This window comes from Podarcis filfolensis (assembly GCF_964270895.1).
Source record: "Podarcis filfolensis genome assembly, chromosome: 10".
In the NCBI taxonomy this organism is placed as follows: domain Eukaryota; kingdom Metazoa; phylum Chordata; class Lepidosauria; order Squamata; family Lacertidae; genus Podarcis; species Podarcis filfolensis.
In genome coordinates this window covers 7,066,580-7,085,348 of record NC_139612.1, presented here as the reverse complement: position 1 = coordinate 7,085,348, position 18,769 = coordinate 7,066,580, and the positions used below count along the sequence as shown (strand labels likewise).

Sequence of the window (18,769 nt, the reverse complement as noted above, 5' to 3'; positions counted from 1 at the left end):
TAGATAAGAGGAGCTGGCTCCCGGTAGGAGGAAGAAGCAGCCGAGGTGGGAATGGCACTGGTCTGGCTGCCCGACTGGACCCCACAGAAGGCGGCTGCCATGGGGCGCAGAGTATGCAGAGGGGTGAGAAAGGGAGGGCGATTAAATGTCTTGTGACCATGGTGGAGTGTGTGGATGTGCTTATTGTTTTTTATTATTATTATCACCCCCCCCCTTGTCTAATCCCGATGTCTATCTATTTCTCTCTCTCTCTCTCCCTTTCTAGGACGCTTGGCGGGGCTGCTCGCTTGGGGGTTCCGCCTGTTGTAATACGAAATGGCGACTGCCGTCTCGGGGCGGTTGGTGATTGTCGCGCCGCGAGGTTGTTGTTCTCCTCCCTCTGCCCTTCTCTTCCCTCCCCTCCCCCTTCCTGTCTTTGGCCGTTTCTCCGCAGCGAACCGCGGAGAGCGCACTGAGGCGGGGGGGGGAGGGTGGCGGCGGCCGCGCAGCCAATCAGCTCTGCGGCCGGGCCGCGGAGGCGCGCTCCGATTGGCAGGCGGTGACATCATCCTGCAGCAGGGGCAGACGCAGCTGCTGGGCAGGGCTCGGGGAGCTGTCGGGGGTGGCTGGTGCAAAGGGAGAAAACGGGCGCCATGATACCAGCCGCGGTGGGTGAGGAGAGGGGGCCGAGGCTTCTCCGGAGAGGCGCTAGGGACGGCGGGGCCGAGGGGGCGGAAGGACAGCGGGGGCCGGGCGACCGCGCCCTCCCGCGTCCCCTCGACCGAGCCGGGGTGGCGGTGGCGGCGGCAGCGGCGTCGGGGCTCGGAGGAAGGTCCGCTGCTCGGCGGCGTCTCGTCGGCAGCTGTAACTGCGTCAGTCCAAGATGGCGCGAGGTGTCCCTGGAGAGGGAAGGGAGCCGCACGTCCGCCGGAGGTCATGTGACCGCGTTGCATTCTTGTGTGGGGCTTGGCGGAGGACCAAGCTGGCTGAGGAGGAGGAGGAGGCGGCGGCGGCGTCCGTGGCTCTTCGGCTTGACAGGGATGTGAGGGGGGGGGAGTCCCTTTCCGTGCGGTCGCGGCGGTTGCCTTCCTCTTTCCACATACACGCCCCTCTCCCCCCTCCCCCGCCCGCGTCGAGCAGCTGTTCAGCGAAGCGTCTTTTCTTCCTCCCTCGAAGGGCGTCGACTGTTTTGACAGGGACCTCCCCTCCCCCCACAGCCGCCGCTTCTGCCAGGGAAAGTTCTCGCTCCCTTTTTTTCCACGCGCGCGGGGGGGGGGGGAGGCGGAGCGCGTGACGCCCGCGGCGGCTTAAAGGGACGAGGGAGGGACGCGAACTGCCAGCCCGTTGCGTTCGCGGGACTGAGAATGCAGAGGAACTGTTGGGACTCCGGAGTAAAACACTTCTCTTTTTTTGCGAGGGAGGGCGGGCTCGTGTAGCTCGGCTCAGTTTGCAGTTCTGTAAAACAAGGCAGAGGTAGAGTTGGAAGGGGTCCCTTGGGTCCTCTAGTCTGACCCCCTGCATTTAGGAATCTTGCCCACGGGTGGGGATCCACTTTGCTAACCGGCTTGTGTGACCCGCATTAAGGCCTCTTTCTTCTTGCCAGCTGGTGGTGGCGCAGAGTGACTCCATCCTTCAGTGTTTTCCGGATTTCCAGACACCCATCCGCGCCTTGCAAGGGAAAATATGACACACTTCACGTAGTCCGTTGTTGGGGATGCGAGGAGGAAGTTGGTCATCGATGATAGCATGGTTGTTTTAGTGTAGTGCAGCTGCCTTTCTGTGAAACTAATGGATGAAGATCCTGCTCTCCCTCCCCTTGCAGGGAGATTTCTGATCTCCATTTTAGGTTCCAAGGATGACGGTGGTGAAGGAGAGGCTAAATGTAACAGGATAGACCTTCTTAGCTACACTCTTTTTGAAGAAAACACATGACTTGGTGCAACCTAAAGTGACAGGGCACATTCCTAACCCATCAGACTGGACATATTTGACCATATCTGGATGTGGCCTGACTTTTTTTTAATGCTGTTAACTAATCATTAGCAAGGGCTGGAAATACCCTTGGAACTTGCGTGCTCTTAAAAAAAGAAGAACCTACATTCTTCTAGTCCAAAATATTATTAGGTTGTGCTGCATGTACTTGTTGCCGAACTGCATTATTAATCCTAACTATCAATAGGTGGATCTTGGATTGTTTTGGTTTTACAGTGGTAACATTTAAAAACAGACACCTGAACATTTGGCTTCCCCCGCCCCCCAGTGTTAGGACTATTTGGGGATATTAATCTAAAATATATAAGCTATAGCTGAGGGTGAAGCCCGTTGCTTACCTAACTTTATTTTGTTGCTAAAGTTATCTGCTTTAGTTACAGCTCTTAAGGGAATTTTTTAAATAGCATACAATAATGGGGAACTCTTAAAAAGTGTGCTGTTTGCTTTTCCATGGTATCGAACAGAATACAAGTTTTAAAACACTGTAGGAAGTAACGTTTAACATGGTTTTTTTTTTTTTTTTTTGTAGATTTTAAAATTGTAGTAGATCTATTTGAAGACTAATGTTTCAGGAAGATGCAACCGTGACAGTGTCAAACCCATCTTCCCTTCAAGTGTTAGACAAACAGTGGCTTGCATTACATTTCCTCCTTACAAAATTTGCTTCACACTGGGATGATTGAGGGGAGGGTGAAATAAAAGAAGAAACTGGTAAACTCTTCTGAAACCATTCATACCTATTGTCAGAATAGTTCAGGACCAAATTTACCAGTTTCTTCTTTTATTTCACCCTCCCCCCCATTTGATTACTAACCATTTTATAACCTTTTGCTTTTAACTTTGTTTGTTACAGGCCCACTGTGCCCCCAAAAATGTTTGACTTGGATTGGTCTGTTGTAGGTGGTATTATTTGCAGTTTCAACTGTTTATGAATCCTGAAGCCTAAATAATTAGATAAACCTTCATTGCTAGCTTGGTGACCAAAACTACTTCAGCTTGTTTGTGGACTTGGTGAACACAACAGAAATACAGTAATACCTGGCATGAAATTTGATAGTCATCATTAGCACAATCATGATCTTGAAATTTGCCCATTAGTTGGGCGAAGTTAGTTCTTCACTTAGAATTAAAAGCCAACATGATAGGATCTGCTCCTTTGATAGCTGTAATAAACCACATGGAAAATCCCAATATACCCAGCTTGGGGAGGAGGAGCCACTGTATTGAAAAGTGGCAGGTGTTTAACTAAAAGCACCATATTCCCATAAATACTGTGTTATGTACCAGGTGCTAATGATGGTATTATTTATTTGTAGAGGCAGCAATTCAAGTACAGCGGAGAAGTACAGCTGAATAAGAATTGATTATTTTAAGTGTTACACGAAGAGTAGAAACCCTTGAGGAATTTCAGTAAGTCCAAAAATGATTAGTATTTCAGACAGAGAAGTCTTGAACTCTGCCAGATATCAAAGGAATGCACTTAGTTTGTGTGACAGAATCATCAGGTACAACCCAAAAACATCAGCCAAGAAAAAAACGAGTTCACTCAAGATTCTGATTCTAAGATACGCAACTGCTTTTGTGGAGACTGACAGACACAGCTCATGTGAACGTTCATACTGAAAAAACCCATTTGGTGAAGTGGAACTCTTGAAGTTACATCCTGGCTGAGAAGTGTCTGATGGGTGGGGGAAACATCCAGATTTGGATAAACTGCATAATGGACTTGACTTCAGCCACAGGGTGTTACTACCACCATTGCTTTATGTGCTCAAGTCATCCTGTTTCATTGCCATTTATCTTGGCCCATAACCAAGGACACCCAGATCATTAAGGCAAGATGTTCAATTTCCACAAGATAGGCGAGTATCTTGGTGAACTTGTAGCCATTATGCAAAAATGCCCATATTCAGAAAAAGTAATATACCACTATATTTTGGAGAGCTGGTAACTATAGGTGAAATAGCAGGGAGAAGTTGAGTTGCTTCTCTGGGCTCCCCTACAAGGTTTTAAGAGAGAAACGGCACAGTGACAAAGTGACTTCCAAAAAGATGCATAAGCAGATATATGTTCATACTCGGGAGTGTGATCTGTGCCCAAGAGCAATGCAAGATGGCCTTGAGACAAGTCTCTAGTTCATGAAATTTTTAGACATCTGATTGGTTTTCTAATGCTTTGGGAAAAGAGTTACTAAGTTAAGAGCAAGAGAAGTGCTTCACAATCCAGCATGCTGTCATTGCTGCAGTGCATCCACAATAATTCATGTCACATTTGCAAGTTACTCATAAGCATTCACCTCCACAGGCAGTACGTCAAAGGTATTGCAAGATGCTCTTCCAAATAGTTGTGTCTGTCCTCCTTGCAATCTGATTTGGATAATCAGAAAAGCGGAAGCTATAGTTTGGGAAACAGCTTTCTGAAGTTGGTGTTCCAACAATAAGAGCCAGCAATGTGCCCCTGAGTGGGCACAATTCCTTCCATGCCATGAATGGCACATAGCGTGTAATTAATGCAAATGAGTTCTTTCCATGCAGTGAACCCAGTTCCAGAACCCAGGACAACTATTGAATTTTCTCTAGTGAAGGACATTGTGAATTTCCACAAACAAGATGTACTGCCTATTTTGTCAAAACTGCTATAAGTTTGCTCAACTTTTCTGTGTGTGGGCGAATGTAACAGGAAATTTGGTGGTGGTGAGTAACATAGTTTGCAGTAAAAAGACTGTAATAGAATAGTAAAATTGTTACTCGGACCACAAAAATTGTTCATACTTCACCTTGCTGTTCATCGTGAACACTTGAAATAAAGCCAGTATAAATTTATTTGTTTCCAAGTAAAGGCAGTCAAGTGAAATTGGCATTTGAGCCAAACATTTAGAACGGTGGGTGGGGAACGTGTGGCTCCCCATATGTTGTTGGACTCCCAAAAACATAATCTCCAGCCAGCATGGCCAATGATGGGAGTTGTTGCTTTCTGGAGGGCAGCAGGTTAACCACCCTTGAGTTAGAGTAAAACTCTAGAATGTCACAGCTTATACAGAAAATATAAAAAAAGCCCCTAGGTATTCAAATTCTGTCTTCTGACTGTTTTGAGTGAAAGAAGGTTCAAGCCAGTTTTCTCTCTTCAAATACTTGGAAGATGTGGGTATATTTAGCTGAATTGAGAAACCACCTGGTGGCTTCCTCTCAGCTCAGTTCACTTGGGCTGCCTGTATGTTTACCACAGCTTCAAAAAAAGTGCATTTGATTTGGACAAGACATTTTTGTATTTGTACTGAACTGTGTTTGGAAGGAATATACTGAAAACAAATATGGCCAGGCAAACAAATGTAGTGAAGTACTGACCTTAGAACGTAGAAAATGGTTTTGGAATAGAAATAGACCACATCTTCCTACTGAAAAAATGCAGATATTGTGGCAGGCAGATTGGATCTTGTGTTGGAGAATTTTCAGGAAAATCTATTCCACAGATGTGAATATCCTGTGCACACTGTGATCCTTATAAGATGGACAAGTTTCTTTAGTAAGGCTTTGGAGAGGCTCTTCATGTGCATTGACCTACAGAGGGTAGGTGGGTGACTATGAAATTGATTTCTCAGTAGCCCTGTCCTAGTTTTGGAATGCCCTCCCCAGGGTAATTTGCCTGGCACATACTTGTAAGATGTTTACATACCAGTTGAAAATACTTCTGAGGATTAGCGATCTCTGCTAACACTTCCCTGCTGGTTGTGTTCCTGTTGTGATGTCTTACCGTTTTTTTTACTCCCAACTTTTTTTACTGTGTATAATCTTTTCCGCAGCTTCGAAAGTGGGGCATTCCATGCAGTGCAAGAAGAAGCCCTTGTCCCCTTCTTCAATCCCAGCTTGGAGCAGATTAAGAGTGAAGGGTAGCTTTGGCTCTATTTGGTGGCTACTTGGAGCATCCAGCAAATGCAGATAAGCTTTTGCTTCACCTTCGCCCTCAAGCTCAGAGGTGATGGTGAGAAGAATATTAACTTTCCTTTGTATTTGCCAGGTGCCCTGAATGCCTGCCTGCCTCCCTGCTCCCCCCTTTGAGGCAGGTGCAGAGACAGGATAGAGCCAAAAAAACCTTGAGGCTCCTGCCTAATTTGGGAGCTGAGGAAAGAATGAGAACTCTCTCTGCCTCCTGCAGCTCCAAGACTGTGAGGAAGCCCTGGATACATCACCTTTAATAGAGGCTGGCTGAGATTTGCTGCGGTGAGCAAGTTTGCGCCCCCCTGACAGGGAAGACCATAGAATGAAAACAAGGCCCCCCCCCAAAAAAAAGATATGAGAAAAAAATGCAAATTTGGGCAATGGGATTCTAAAAGCAGTATGACCATGCCTTCTCATCGTAGTCTGAGGTTTGGTTAGATGTAGGTTTTTGATACTGGAGGATTATTTAACTTAAGCTTGACTGGTGTTTAAAAGCAATTTTCATGTCGCTACTTCTGTCATTGTTATTAAGGCTATGAGAAAATGTAAGGCCCACTTGACAACACAAGGGATGAGCAGACTACCGTATTTTTTGCCCTATAGGGCGCACCGGCCCATAGGGCGCACCTAGTTTTTTTGGGGGGGGGGAGAAATAAAGAAAAAAAATTATTCCCCCCCCCCCAGGCGTGGGGCTGGGGCGGGGGAAGCCTGAGCTTCGCCCGACCCCAGCCGCCAGAACAGGCTGCTATCCGCAAGCCTTGGGATATCTGCCCGAAGCCCGGGGTGCGCTCCGTTGCGCTCCCCGGGTTTCCGGCTGCTGTCCGCAAGCCTTGGGAGCCCAGCGGGAACTCCCACGGGCTCCCAAGGCTTGTGGATAGCTTCCTGAAGCCTGGAGAGCGAGAGGGGTTGGTGCGCACCGACTCCTCTCGCTCTCCAGGCTTCAGCAAAAGCCTGCATTCGCCCCATAGGACGCACACACATTTCCCCTTCATTTTTGGAGGAGAGAAAGTGCATCCTATAGGGCGAAAAATATGGTACTTTGGAAGCATTTATACGTCTCGCTGCTCGCACGTCAGGGTTTTAGGAGCTGCTAAAACAATGCCAGTAACTATAGCCTGTTAACTTTATAATCTGAGATACTGTTTTTTACATCATTAGATGTGCACATAAGTCTGCAACTTTTGGGGAACAAATAACGGTGCATCACCTTTCCATAGTGAGGTTGACATCCAGAACTGTGGCAAACCTGGATTGTGAGGCATCCTTGGTGATGGTGGGACAAGAGCATTGAACAGCTCCCAAGCTGCTTGTTTGAAAAGGAAATCATACAAGTGCATGAGGGTGTTCTCAGCATCTTGCAAAGCCTCTGAACTTCAATCACTTGTATCCCAGCTAGTTCAATCCTGAATTACTTCAAGAGAATGAAATCAAGTAAGACTGCAATTCTGTACTCTTAACTTGGGAGCAAGTGCCATTCAGCTTGATTGGGCTGGGTTGATACGTATAAGGTTGCACTGTAAGACAGCTTCTCCGATTGTAAAGTAAATTGAATGGCAATCTACCAACAAACTAACATTTCAAACCACAAACAATAAATTGTGGTTTATTCCTAACTGTTTAGTAGATTGCAGCTGGGAGCAATTGATAAGCTGGGTGTATCATGATCATGTTGGATGTATGTATTTGAATTATGGCCTTCAAAACATTTTGTGGCTCCAGTTCAACTTATTTTGAGAGGGAGGAAATGTAAGCAATAATGTTAGGAACCTAGCATTAGTGCTTACTGCCAGAATTCTGGTCTTAAACATGAACACAACTACTGTACTGCTATCTGTTTAAAGAATGGATCTGTCCTCTTGTTAAAAGTACCAAATACCAAATTATTTGGACTTGAGGATACCTGGCGATGGTTGTGATCCAATACAGCCGCTTTTAAATATTTATAATGGTAAGGAAATGCTGTTTATCATAGACTAGTGCAGCCACTACATAATGCAAGACTGAAACCTTCAAATTGAACTTGGGAAAAAGTAGGGATATCTATGGCACCATATCATTTGCATTCACACACTTAATCTCCAAGGGCTTGCAGCAAAAGTGAAAGCGTGTGGTGTCTAAAAGACTTAAAGCGGGCTTGGAAAACTTGCCATCCAGCAACATATTGAAGGCTACAGCTCTTTCCTGAAAGAGCTCCCATGACTAAACTGGGAAGGCATCAGTTAGGGAAGTTGACCTTCTTGGTTCTGGAAACCCCTTTTGGAGTAGCAATCTGAATACCCTTGTGAGGACAGGCTAGGCCTTGGGGACTACCTTACTTCTAGTGAAAGCCAGTTTGGTATAATGCTTAGTGTGTCAGGCTAGGAACCTGTGAGGCGACAGCATAGGTCTGGATGGTCACGAAGCTCACTGGGTGACCTTGGCCCAGTTATTGTTCTTACCTGTGTCTCGTAGTGGTTAAGATAAAATTGGGGGGGGAGTCCCATATGTTACCTTGAACCCTCCTTTGTGTGTCCTAGGCTTTCTGTTTCGTTGAAACAAAAAACATTTTAAAACAAAAGTTAAGGGGGAAAATACAACTTAATAGTTCATGTGGTGTAATGGGGGGGTCCACAAGTGGTAGGAACCCATAATCTGTAAGCATTAGAAATATAGTCCAATGTAATTGTGCAACATTTTTATGCAGTGTTTTTTAAGTAAGGAAGTGTTTGCTTTTTCCTCCCTTATAAGAGTTGCCCAATCCGTTCCGTGAAAGCCCACAGGAATTTCTCAGCCCCTAGAGTGCTGCTCCTTGCAGCCAAAAAGGTGCTTTAGCTATTGATAGATGGCCCTACTCTAGAGATCTAGAACAGAGATGGGGAAACGTTTTAAGCCTAAAGGCTACATTCCCTTCTGGGCAACTTTCCAAGAGTCACATTCCAGTGTGGTGGGTGGAGCTAGAGGCAAAGGTGCACAGAGCAGCAAATACAGATTTTACCTTTGTACGGTAGGCAGGCTAGTTTCCACACCCCTCTCTCCACACCCTTCTCTCCAGGTAAACAAAAGGCATTATCAGAGTTCAAGGACCCATTCCAGCTAGACTGGAAGAAGGCGTGAATCTGCCAGTGAGGGGTACAGCATGGGGAGTTTTTAGAGTCAGCTAGAGAGGCCCAGAGGGCTGCATCTGGCCCCTAGGCCTGAGATGCCCCACTCCTGGCTGTATGCAGGAATAGTGTGAGGCACCAGCTGGGGAACCAGCAAAGGAAGAAGGCTCAAGAGCTAGGGGTGTGGTGATGGGAGAATGACAATGAGTGGTCAGAGGGAGCAGACTGGGGGGGGGGGAGGTGTTGGAAGCAAAATAGGCAACAGGGTTTAGTGAGAAGGAAGAGGCTGCGGCAGAGAGCAGTTCAGAGGCAGAGACTGGAGAGGAGGTCGACCAAGAGACAGTTGAGACACACTGCTGAAGAATCCAGGGAGTGTCCCCCTTCTGCGACCAGCCCCCCCCCCCCGGTCTCCTAAAACACAGGGAGAAATGAAAAGAGCAGAGCAGAGATTGGTTGTGTGCAGATGCAGTTTGAGACTGCTTGGGAAAAACCCTGGAGAGAAGAAGCCTTAGAGCATGTTGGGAAGGCAGGGACCTTCAGTCCTTGCAACTGCCTCATTGGAGCAAGACCTAGTGGGAAGAGTTGCTGGGATCACGAGGCCTGCACTGTTTTGGTTTCTGTGAACGGCGTTTCCGTGCGCTGCTCTGGCTCGCCAGAAGCAGCTTAGTCATGCTGGCCACATGACCTGGAAGCAGTGTGTAGACAAACGCCGGCTCCCTCGGCCTGTAGAGTGAGATGAGCGCCGCAACCCCAGAGTCGTCTGTGACTGGACCTAACAGGGGTACCTTTACCTTTATATTTATGGTGGAGATAAGGTGGAATGAAACAAAATTGGAGTTCTGCTCCCAAGAACAATGGGCTTTCAAGGATAGATAGTGGAGAAAAGTTGAACTCACTCCTTAACAATGTTTAATTTCAGAATCTAAAATTACCTAACCGCACCACTATATGTTAGAGATTGCATGGGGGGGGGGGGGAATCAGTAGCTGGCTGGCTTATGTGAACCACTGTAAATAAACAGTGTGCTTCTATTCTGCACCACCTTAATCAGTGTGCAAAAATGCAAGATTTCAACAGATTCATTTTGCTCCATCAACCTAAGTTTGAATTGCCTGCAGTTGCAGGGTGTGTGTGGTGAATAGGCCCTGCCATTACAAAGTGTGAAGAAAACATGAGCCTCTCCCATATCATCCACTAGTTCCAACGTGTAGAAATGCCCCCAAGTGCAGAACACTAAATGACTTGCTGGTTTTGTCCCTACTTGTGTTTTCCTTCTGGACATTCTTGTGACAAACATTTACACCTGGTTGGAAGAGTTCTCTTCCATGTGAGCTTGGCACTGCCTTCTGGAATACCTGTGCGATTCCATCTCGCTTGCTACTTTCAAAGCCCATCTTTCCCACAAAGCCTTTGATTCAACAGCCCAGTTCCCCTGCCCTATTACAGTCAAGCCTAAGCACATGGAACTAACAATTGCGTGTTCGTTCTGCTCTTGCCCTGCCTCTACGTCCTTCCTCTCCTCTTCCTCCTCCCTAAAAAAGATTAAATTTGAGATTGCAAGGGCCTTGGGCAGGAACATTTCCCCTTTTATGTGTTAAAGCACCATGAATACTGATGGAACGGTATCTTGGTGTACAGGCAACCCCCAATTGGTGTGGAGGTTGCATTCCTGCCCCCCTCCAAGGGCAGGAGAGAGGGAAATGACTTTCTCCCCTTGTCCATCTTCATGCTTCTCCCACCACCATGGCTGCTGCTCTAGGAAGCATGTGTATGGTTGTCCTAGAATATATTTGGTAATATTTTTGTAACTAGCTATATTTATGTCTTTGCTTTATTTCCATCCATAATTGACAATTGGGAGCATGGACATGTATCCTATTTAAATGTGTGTGTTTTTTTACTTCTCCCTTCTGTGAAGGTGGTGGGTACTACCAAGAGGACTAAGAAGACTTAAGTTGTTTAGGGCTTTACACAAAAAGATGAGCACCTTGAATTGGGTCTGGGAACAAACAGGAAGGCCCTGTATCTGCTTTAGAACTGGAGTTTCATTACAGATATTGGGGGCAGTGGTGGTGTGATTGAGACTCCTTTGTTGGCTTTGCTGAAACCGATACTGGGTTCATAGAGATGGAAATCTTGTTTGGCATAGAGGAATGTTAGCAGCAGGGGTTGAGGAGGGAATTTCCTTTTGAGAGATGTTCTCCCCCTCCCGCCATCAGGAAACAATTAGGTGGCAGCCTAGTTTCAAGATTGCTGTGCTTCCTGTTACATCTTTGGAGCCTTTTCAGTACATAGGCTGAGTGACGGGCAGCCTCCTGTCACAGCTTCTTACCCTTCTCTAGCTGTGCCACTCACACAACTTCACTGGAGGGGAAACCGTGATGAAGAAAATTTGCCAATGTAGTGTTTGCAGCTGTACAAAAGCATCTGCCCCCCTTTTTCTAAAGGGCTGCAATTTCCCCCTCACCCTAATGGCTGGAGGTAGAAGAAACATAAGAGGTGCACATTGCCTTTTCACCTCAATCAGTGGTTGCAAAGCTACACTTGTTTAATTTCACCCTGTCCCATTGAAAGCGCAGAAGGACATCTCCCTCTTTCATCTTCTCTATTACAGCTGTCTTAGCAGAGTTGAAAGTAGAACAATGTGGATTTCATTTCTGGTAAAAGGAGGATTTCTTCAGCCCTAAGCTACATTCTAGATGCCCGTGTATTAACCAAAGTAGCCTCAGGTTTTGTTGCTCTTTTCAGTGGCAGCTTTTAGATTTGAATGCCAGGTTCAAATCTCTCTTCTTCAAGCCCAACTGGTGACCTTGGGCAAATGGCTGTCAAAACTGTACACACAGCAGTTTAAATTGGTTTCATTGCATCCCATGTGTGCATGTTTTTTTTTGCATCGTCAACATGATGTCCTCATCCAACTGGCAGCCTTCACCCCTCCCCCAATTTAATGTGGATTTTCCTGCTCTGAACAGTATGGGGGGGCATACAGTTGTATATGGCTCAACTGTGGGCATACTGAAGTGAATTGTGTGGGGTGGGTTCTTGTGTTTTGCTGGGTGCATCTAACACTATATTGCCTGCTACTTTGGTGAGGGTGCCCCTTCATGAGTGGATGGGGGGCAGGTGTGACACATTATTATTAAATTATATTGTATAAGTCTGATATACCAGAAAACCCATATCTCAAAAATTTTTTAAAAAAATGGCTATACATGCAGGTAAAACGGCTGCCTGCATTGGTACATTGGTACATATGTGGTGCATATAAAGATGAAACTTGGGCAAGCTCTACTAGGAAGAGTTGTACAAGGTCCTGTCCATTAATCCACCGTCCCCTTTTTCCTGCTGGAGTAAGCTGTATTCTTTTATATGCAACAGAAGGAGAAGAACACGTGAATTGTTCCGAAAGGCAGGCTTCAAGTTCTTCAGACATTAGAAGGCTTGAAGAAGCTGTTGTCCTGCTAAAAGAACAAGGCAAGTTAAAGAATGCAGGCCCAAAGGTCTTTAGGTGGTTGATGGCTCTAAAATGCACCTAGCCATTCTAAAGAAAGTACAAGTTTAAAAGCAAGTGAGAGGAGCAATATCACAATAAGATATAGAAACGAAGAAAGAAAGAAAAGACCACGGGGAGGTACAAGTTGATTTTTCTGTTGCTAAGATATTTTTTCCTGTGCAACTAAGCAGGCAAATACTGTAAACAAAAGCTGAGACTTTTAGCAAGAGCAAACCGCTTGTGCTACCGCTGTGCTTGCTGCTGGACAAGGCTGTAGTAATCTCAATTTCCTTATCTTTTGCTTAAATTTAATTACCACAATGAGGTGGGAGTTTTTCTCAACTATGTCTAGACTTCAAAACACTGGTGTTGGGGAGTTGATAAGAGTTTTGGCCTTGGACCAGGGAGGAAAGATTGCAATCCCTGTCCAGCTTTCAACTCGCTGGGTGAGCTCAAGGCAGACTTTTAACTCTTCCTCACCCTCCCATACTTCTCAGAGCTCTTGAAGGCAGCAAAGGGAGTTCTCTGAACTTGTCAGAGAAACTTTCCATTTTAAATTCCATCTCTTACAGCCCCCCCCCCCAATCTTTTTTTATTGCTGGCTTGCGTAGCCGAAGAACACCGAGACTGAACATAAAGTGAAACTGGCTTCTTCCAATTTATGCCTCTCTGTGTTCCACTTCTGGAGGCTGTGGGACAAAGCAGTCCTGCCTGCTCTGGCATGGTGGCAAACAGGACAGAGCGTGGAATTTACATGTGTTAGTCTTGCCAAGCCTTGGTTCATATCTGAACTTAACCCCAACATCAAGCAATGACCTGCATCTGTGAAAGTTCCAGGCAGAGCTTTACTCACCTAAAGATCAACATACTTAGCCTGCTGCAAGTCATCAAGTGATACATATGCATGGGTGAATAACCCCTTAATAGTGCAAATAAGAATTTTTATTCACGGACTTTTGAACGGTTCATCAATAAATGAGAAACAGCAAGCACTCCCATTTTATTCAGTAAGGTCTGGCTAACACCTCGGGTATCCTGCATTTGCCCTCTAGAACACGGCAGCGGTTTCCTAGCAGACAAGTTAATGTGAAGAGTTTTGTAAACAGGAAGTTAGAAAAACCACAAAACTTGCCTTCTTACGGGGTGATAAATGGTAAGTCAAACTGAAGTTTTGTTTTCAGCTTTGTTTTCATGTATTTTCACAAATAAATGGTTTTGGCGATAGGCTGAGAGCTGATGATATTCCTCCTAGACAGTAATGAAAATCCAGGCACCCTGTCCTCTAGAGCTGCTACGCCTTCAAGTATTGCCTGCCAGTATATAATAACAGACTTAGAACTGGAATGAAAGATGTTAGAAATACACTCTCCTTCCTGCAATAAAACTGAATAAATGCTGTCTATGTGTCTGGCTATTTACTAAGGACTCACACAAGCTCCTAAGACATCCTGTTCACAGAAGCAGCTGACAGGAATGCCTATTGTTCTGCTTTGCTTTTGTGCCTCTAATCTGATTTTTCAAGGGCTATGTGGAAACTGCAGCTGGAAAGGCATTTCAGAACTTCCTTGGCACATCCCTATGCAAGCAAACAAATGGGGCCCTCTACTGGTTAAGGGCACCGTCTTGTTAAAAAAGTAAACACAAAGCACAAACTGAACTCGACAGGAACAGCCGTTTGCTCATCTTTTAATACAGCCCCACAGCTATTCAACACATTGTGGCATTGCTCAGTGTAGCAGCACTGGCATAAAATAAACCAAATGGATCACATGAAGTGGCCGAGTTGACATTTGCAAAAGGTTACCCACTGTTTCTTTAGCTCCTGAGCTTTGAGAAAGGGTTTTGCCATTGCTTCCCTACTGTACCTGTCTTCATTTGCTCTTCTCCCCTGCTGGAAGGTATAAAGAGGAAGAAATAAGTGATAACGTACCTGTGACCCAAATATTGTTGCACTCCCACCACCCCCAGACTGCACGGCTAATGTTCACAGATGAGGGGAACTGAAGTCCTTGTTCTCCAACACTGCATTTCAGAGTCTCTGGTTTCTTTTAAAAACTAGTGGGGAACGAGAGAGCTCTGTATAGAGAGTTTTATGCCTTTTTTTTGCCTCTAATAAACAAACGAGAAGCCCGGCCCCAGGAAATGCAAAACAATATTAATAGGCCTCTTGCTGCTCAGGAAGTGGATTCTTACATAACAAACTATGAACTTGCAGTTTAAGCCACTACAACGATTGTTTTAAAATACCACTCTGGGTTGAACCATTTCCCCTCTGGGAAAAAAGTGCCCGATCTATTCTTCTATTTCTTCCTCACATGCACAAAATGACCAAGGGAAAAAAGTAGAAACTGAAAATACAATTAATTTTTTTAAAAACATTTTATAACCATTGTCTCATAACCGGTTTTGCTTAATTAGAAATAGGTGTTGGCCCGTGCATAAAAAAATGTTTTATGGAGTGCAGCAAGTTGTAACTTTGTAGGATCAAGCCCAGCAATTTCAAAAAGAATGCAGCCACCAAACCCTTTCTACTTCAGCGTTTCTCTGATTCTTACACTTTCATGCTAGGTCTTCTGAAGATTGACGCATGCAGAGTGCCAATTCATTATCAGCCCCACAGCTTGGTCCCTTTTCTGCATATGAACCTTCCCCAGAGCCTGAGATCGTTACCGGAGGCTCCTCTGCATATCACTTCCAAGGGGGGTGGCTTTTCCTGCAGTAGCTTCTCCATCTATCAAACACTTTCCCCAGGGAGATCTATCTGGTGCCAACTTTTTCATTTTGGCGTCAGGCAAGGAGGTTTTGGCTTCCTAAGTAATTTGGGCAGTGCCTAATGAATACCGTATTTTTCGTTCTATAAGACGCACCAGACCACAAGACGCACCTAGTTTTTGGAGGAGGAAAACAAGAAAAAAATATTCTGAATCTCGGAAGCCAAAACAGCAAGAGGGATCGCTACGCAGTGAAAGCAGCAATCCCTCTTGCTGTTCTGGCTTCTGGGATAGCTGCGCAGCCTGCATTCACTCCATAAGATGCACACACGTTTCCCCTTACTTTTTAGGAGGGAAAGAGTCTTAAAGAGCAAAAAATACGGTACATAAGTTTTTTCATGCACTTGAGAGTTGGGGTGCTAGGGCAGGGGTAGTCACTGGTGGGGGGGACACTGTGCTGCTGGAGCAGTATGTCCACCTTTGGTCCCCACTCTGCACTTGGCTCTCACCTGTGGCTCCTAGAAGCAGCCCCACCGCAGCAATGACTGACCGGCTGGCTAAACCAGGCGAGGATAGCCAATGTTATCTAAAACCTTTGGTGGCTTAGGGACTTCCTTTTCATGTGAAGACAAGCTCTGGCAGGTTGGACAAGACCCAATAGTGAGTCCAATGGTTAAGAAAGTGCTTTCTGCATGTGCTGTAGAAGCCCATCTAGAAGAAGGAAAACTTCCAAGCCTTCCCCTGCCTTGTGGAATAGCACAGCCAGTGGCGTAGCGTGGGTTGTCAGCACCCGGGGCAAGGCAAGTAATTTGCGCCCCCTAACCCGTGGATTTGCGCCCCCTAACCCGTGGATTTGCGCCCCCTAACCCTAACCCCAGATGTTGCGCCCGGTGCGGCCGGCCCCCCCCCTGCACCCCCCACGCTACGCCACTGAGCACAGCTCTCCTAGGTAAAGGGACCCCTGACCATTAGGTCCAGTTGTGACCTCTGGCGTTGCGGCACTCCTCTCGCTTTACTGGCCGAGGGAGCTGACATACAGCTTCCAGGTCATGTGGCCAGCATGACTAAGCCGCTTCTGGCGAACCAGAGCAGCGCACGGAAACGCCGTTTACCTCGCCGCCAGAGCGGTACCTATTTATCTACTTGCACTTTGACATGCACTTCAAACTGCTAGGTTGGCAGAGGCAGGGACCGAGCAACGGGAGCTCACCCCGTTGTGGGGATTCGAACCGCCGACCTGATCGGCAAGCCCTAGGCTCTGTAGTTTAACCCACAGCGCCACCCGTGTCCCTACAGCTCTCCTAACCACCCATTAAAAGGTAAAGGATCCCTGACAGTTAAGTCCAGTTGTGAACGACTCAGGTTGCGGCGCTCATCTCGCTTTACTGGCCAAGGGAGCCGATGTTGGTCCGCTGACAGTTTTTCCGGGTCACGTGGCCAGCATGACTAAGCCGCTTCTGGCGAAACCAGAGCAGCGCACGGAAATACCATCTGGGACCTTCCGATTGGCAAGCCCTAGGCTCAGTGGTTTAGACCACAGCGCCACTCGCGCCCCTACCCATTAAACACCTGCAAATAGGTGATCTCTCTGACTCTGTTTTCCCAATTGCAGGTTCTCCCATCTTCAAGTGTAGTGATTTATAACTATCCCATAAGAATGAATGGCACATGTTTGCCTAGGTAGGAGAATCTACAAAACTCAGGTTGATCCTCAGTTCTTCGTCTAAAAGGGATACATTTTGGGACACCACTAATTAGGTGGGGGATAAATCTGGCCCTTGTCATTGCTGACACCAGCCAATAAGAACCTATCCTGTCCCTATCTGCACAGTGGGGAAAGTCGTTTACCAACATTAGCCTCAAAACCATTTAAGGGAGATTTACAACATTTTCTCTGTTCCATAATGCGGGAACCGAGCCTAAGATGTATCTTGCTAATTGTAATAATGGATAAGCAGGAATTTGAACTCTTCTCTTCTGGGTCCAGGTGCAACACCCGAGACCATACCAATGCTCTTCTTAAAACACAATGGTGAGTGGAGAGATCTATCGAAACAAAATACAGTATTGAGGAAATAAACGTACTGTACCTGAAATAGGGATGTTGAGATTCTAGGGAGATGTCTGGTGCCCTCTAGTGTTCCTTTTTGTTAGAACACACAATTTCCCCCCTTTTAGAAAAACAAAAGTTTTGTCACATTCAGTGTGCAAAAGATATGTATATTACATTTCATCTCGTTATTGTGCATAGTTTTATTTGGTCTTGGTGCACTGCCACTATGACCGCCCATCAATTAAGTTTTTAATGGATGGATGATCTGCTTTTTAACCTATTCAGTTAAATGTGCACATTATCACAATCTCGGTATAGGTGCTATCTGGAGATATTGGAATAAGTGTGATGTAACTAATGGTCATTCGGTAGATATTATTAATATTATTAAGACTGGCAGGAGTCGCAGGCACACAAAACAAAATAAGTGAACAACACTAATGTCAAACGCGGAAGCTAAATTCATATGGAATTTATGGAATCTTGCATATGGTTTCCAACCTTTCTTGCCATATCTTTAAAATGCAAGATGAACAAGTATAGAATAGCAGCGTGGGGCAGGATTATCTTTCAGAGAGCAGTGTGTGGGGAATTGGTTAAAAAGCCCTCCCTCTGTGCCATGGTCCAAGTTCTGATTTTATTCCCCATTGCCATGACTGAGATTTAAAGAATAAAAACCATGCCTGCTAAATACTTGTATATTTAAATCGGGTCCAAACCATTGGCTGGATAGTTATTCCCTCCCCCACCACCAGAAAATGCAGGAGAAAACTGAAAGTCAAAACAAAAAGGATAAATAAAAGGGCAGCTGCAGCCTTATGCAAATGGTTTTATTATTTTGCCACAAATATAACAAGCAACTCCCTCAGTTAACCTTTCCATTCTTCCATAAATTTATTTATGTGGATCAAAGAGCTTGCCTGTTCTCCTCTTCTCAGCCACTTCCTTATTTGTAGATTTATAAATCATTCACCAGCTGTCCTGAAATGGGTCCAGGTTCCCTTATTTTTAAACTCTGCTTTCCCCCCTCTAGTAGCAGTACTAATTAATCAATCAAGCCTCAACTGTAGGAAGAAACTTAAATTTCCATTGCAAGAGGATAGCCCCATAAGGATAACTCTGTGCAGGGACTTTTTGCTGCCTGAGAGGAGACAGGCTGGCCATCCCCCCATATTCTGTGCAACGAAGCTGGCGAGACGGGCAACTGAGTTTTATTTCAACACAGGTGACACACTCCTGGCGGTAGCAGACTAGCTAGCAGGGAATGCAGCAATCTTCATAGTACTGCTTCCTGCCCCTCGGGACCTGCTGCCTGGGGGCACTCCTGGCTCCTGGCTCTATGTCCAGCCCCATGTCCCACCTGTGGCTTCCATGGAGGAGGTGAATATTTGATAACAATATGTATAACAACGTTCCATTCAACAGAATCCTCTCCCAGCTGATAATACAAGTTCCTATCAATTAAAAGTTCTAATCAGTTTCATGGGACCAGTTCTTTCTGCTATCCTAATAGTTAGTCTAACTTT

At 45.8% G+C, this 18,769-nt stretch overlaps 2 long non-coding RNA genes across 8 annotated transcripts; one reads left to right on the top strand and one right to left on the bottom strand.

The window, feature by feature from the left end:
- LOC310744247 lies at positions 1-12,176 on the top strand. 7 transcript variants are annotated; one of them, XR_014539437.1, is made up of 5 exons: positions 1-123; positions 266-361; positions 1,583-3,381; positions 5,986-6,188; positions 7,065-12,176. It is a non-coding gene; the product is annotated as an uncharacterized lncRNA (long non-coding RNA). The 7 variants fall into 7 exon arrangements; XR_014539442.1 differs by lacking the exons at positions 1-123; positions 266-361 and adding an exon at positions 5,441-5,541 and having other exon boundaries at positions 919-3,381; XR_014539443.1 differs by lacking the exons at positions 1-123; positions 266-361; positions 5,986-6,188 and adding exons at positions 5,441-5,541; positions 5,771-5,949 and having other exon boundaries at positions 919-3,381.
- Positions 12,177-14,148: 1,972 nt separating this feature from the next.
- LOC310744281 lies at positions 14,149-18,140 on the bottom strand. Its single transcript, XR_014539490.1, has 2 exons — positions 17,281-18,140; positions 14,149-14,370 (listed from the first exon to the last, which is right to left on the bottom strand). It is a non-coding gene; the product is annotated as an uncharacterized lncRNA (long non-coding RNA).
- Positions 18,141-18,769: the final 629 nt, after the last annotated feature.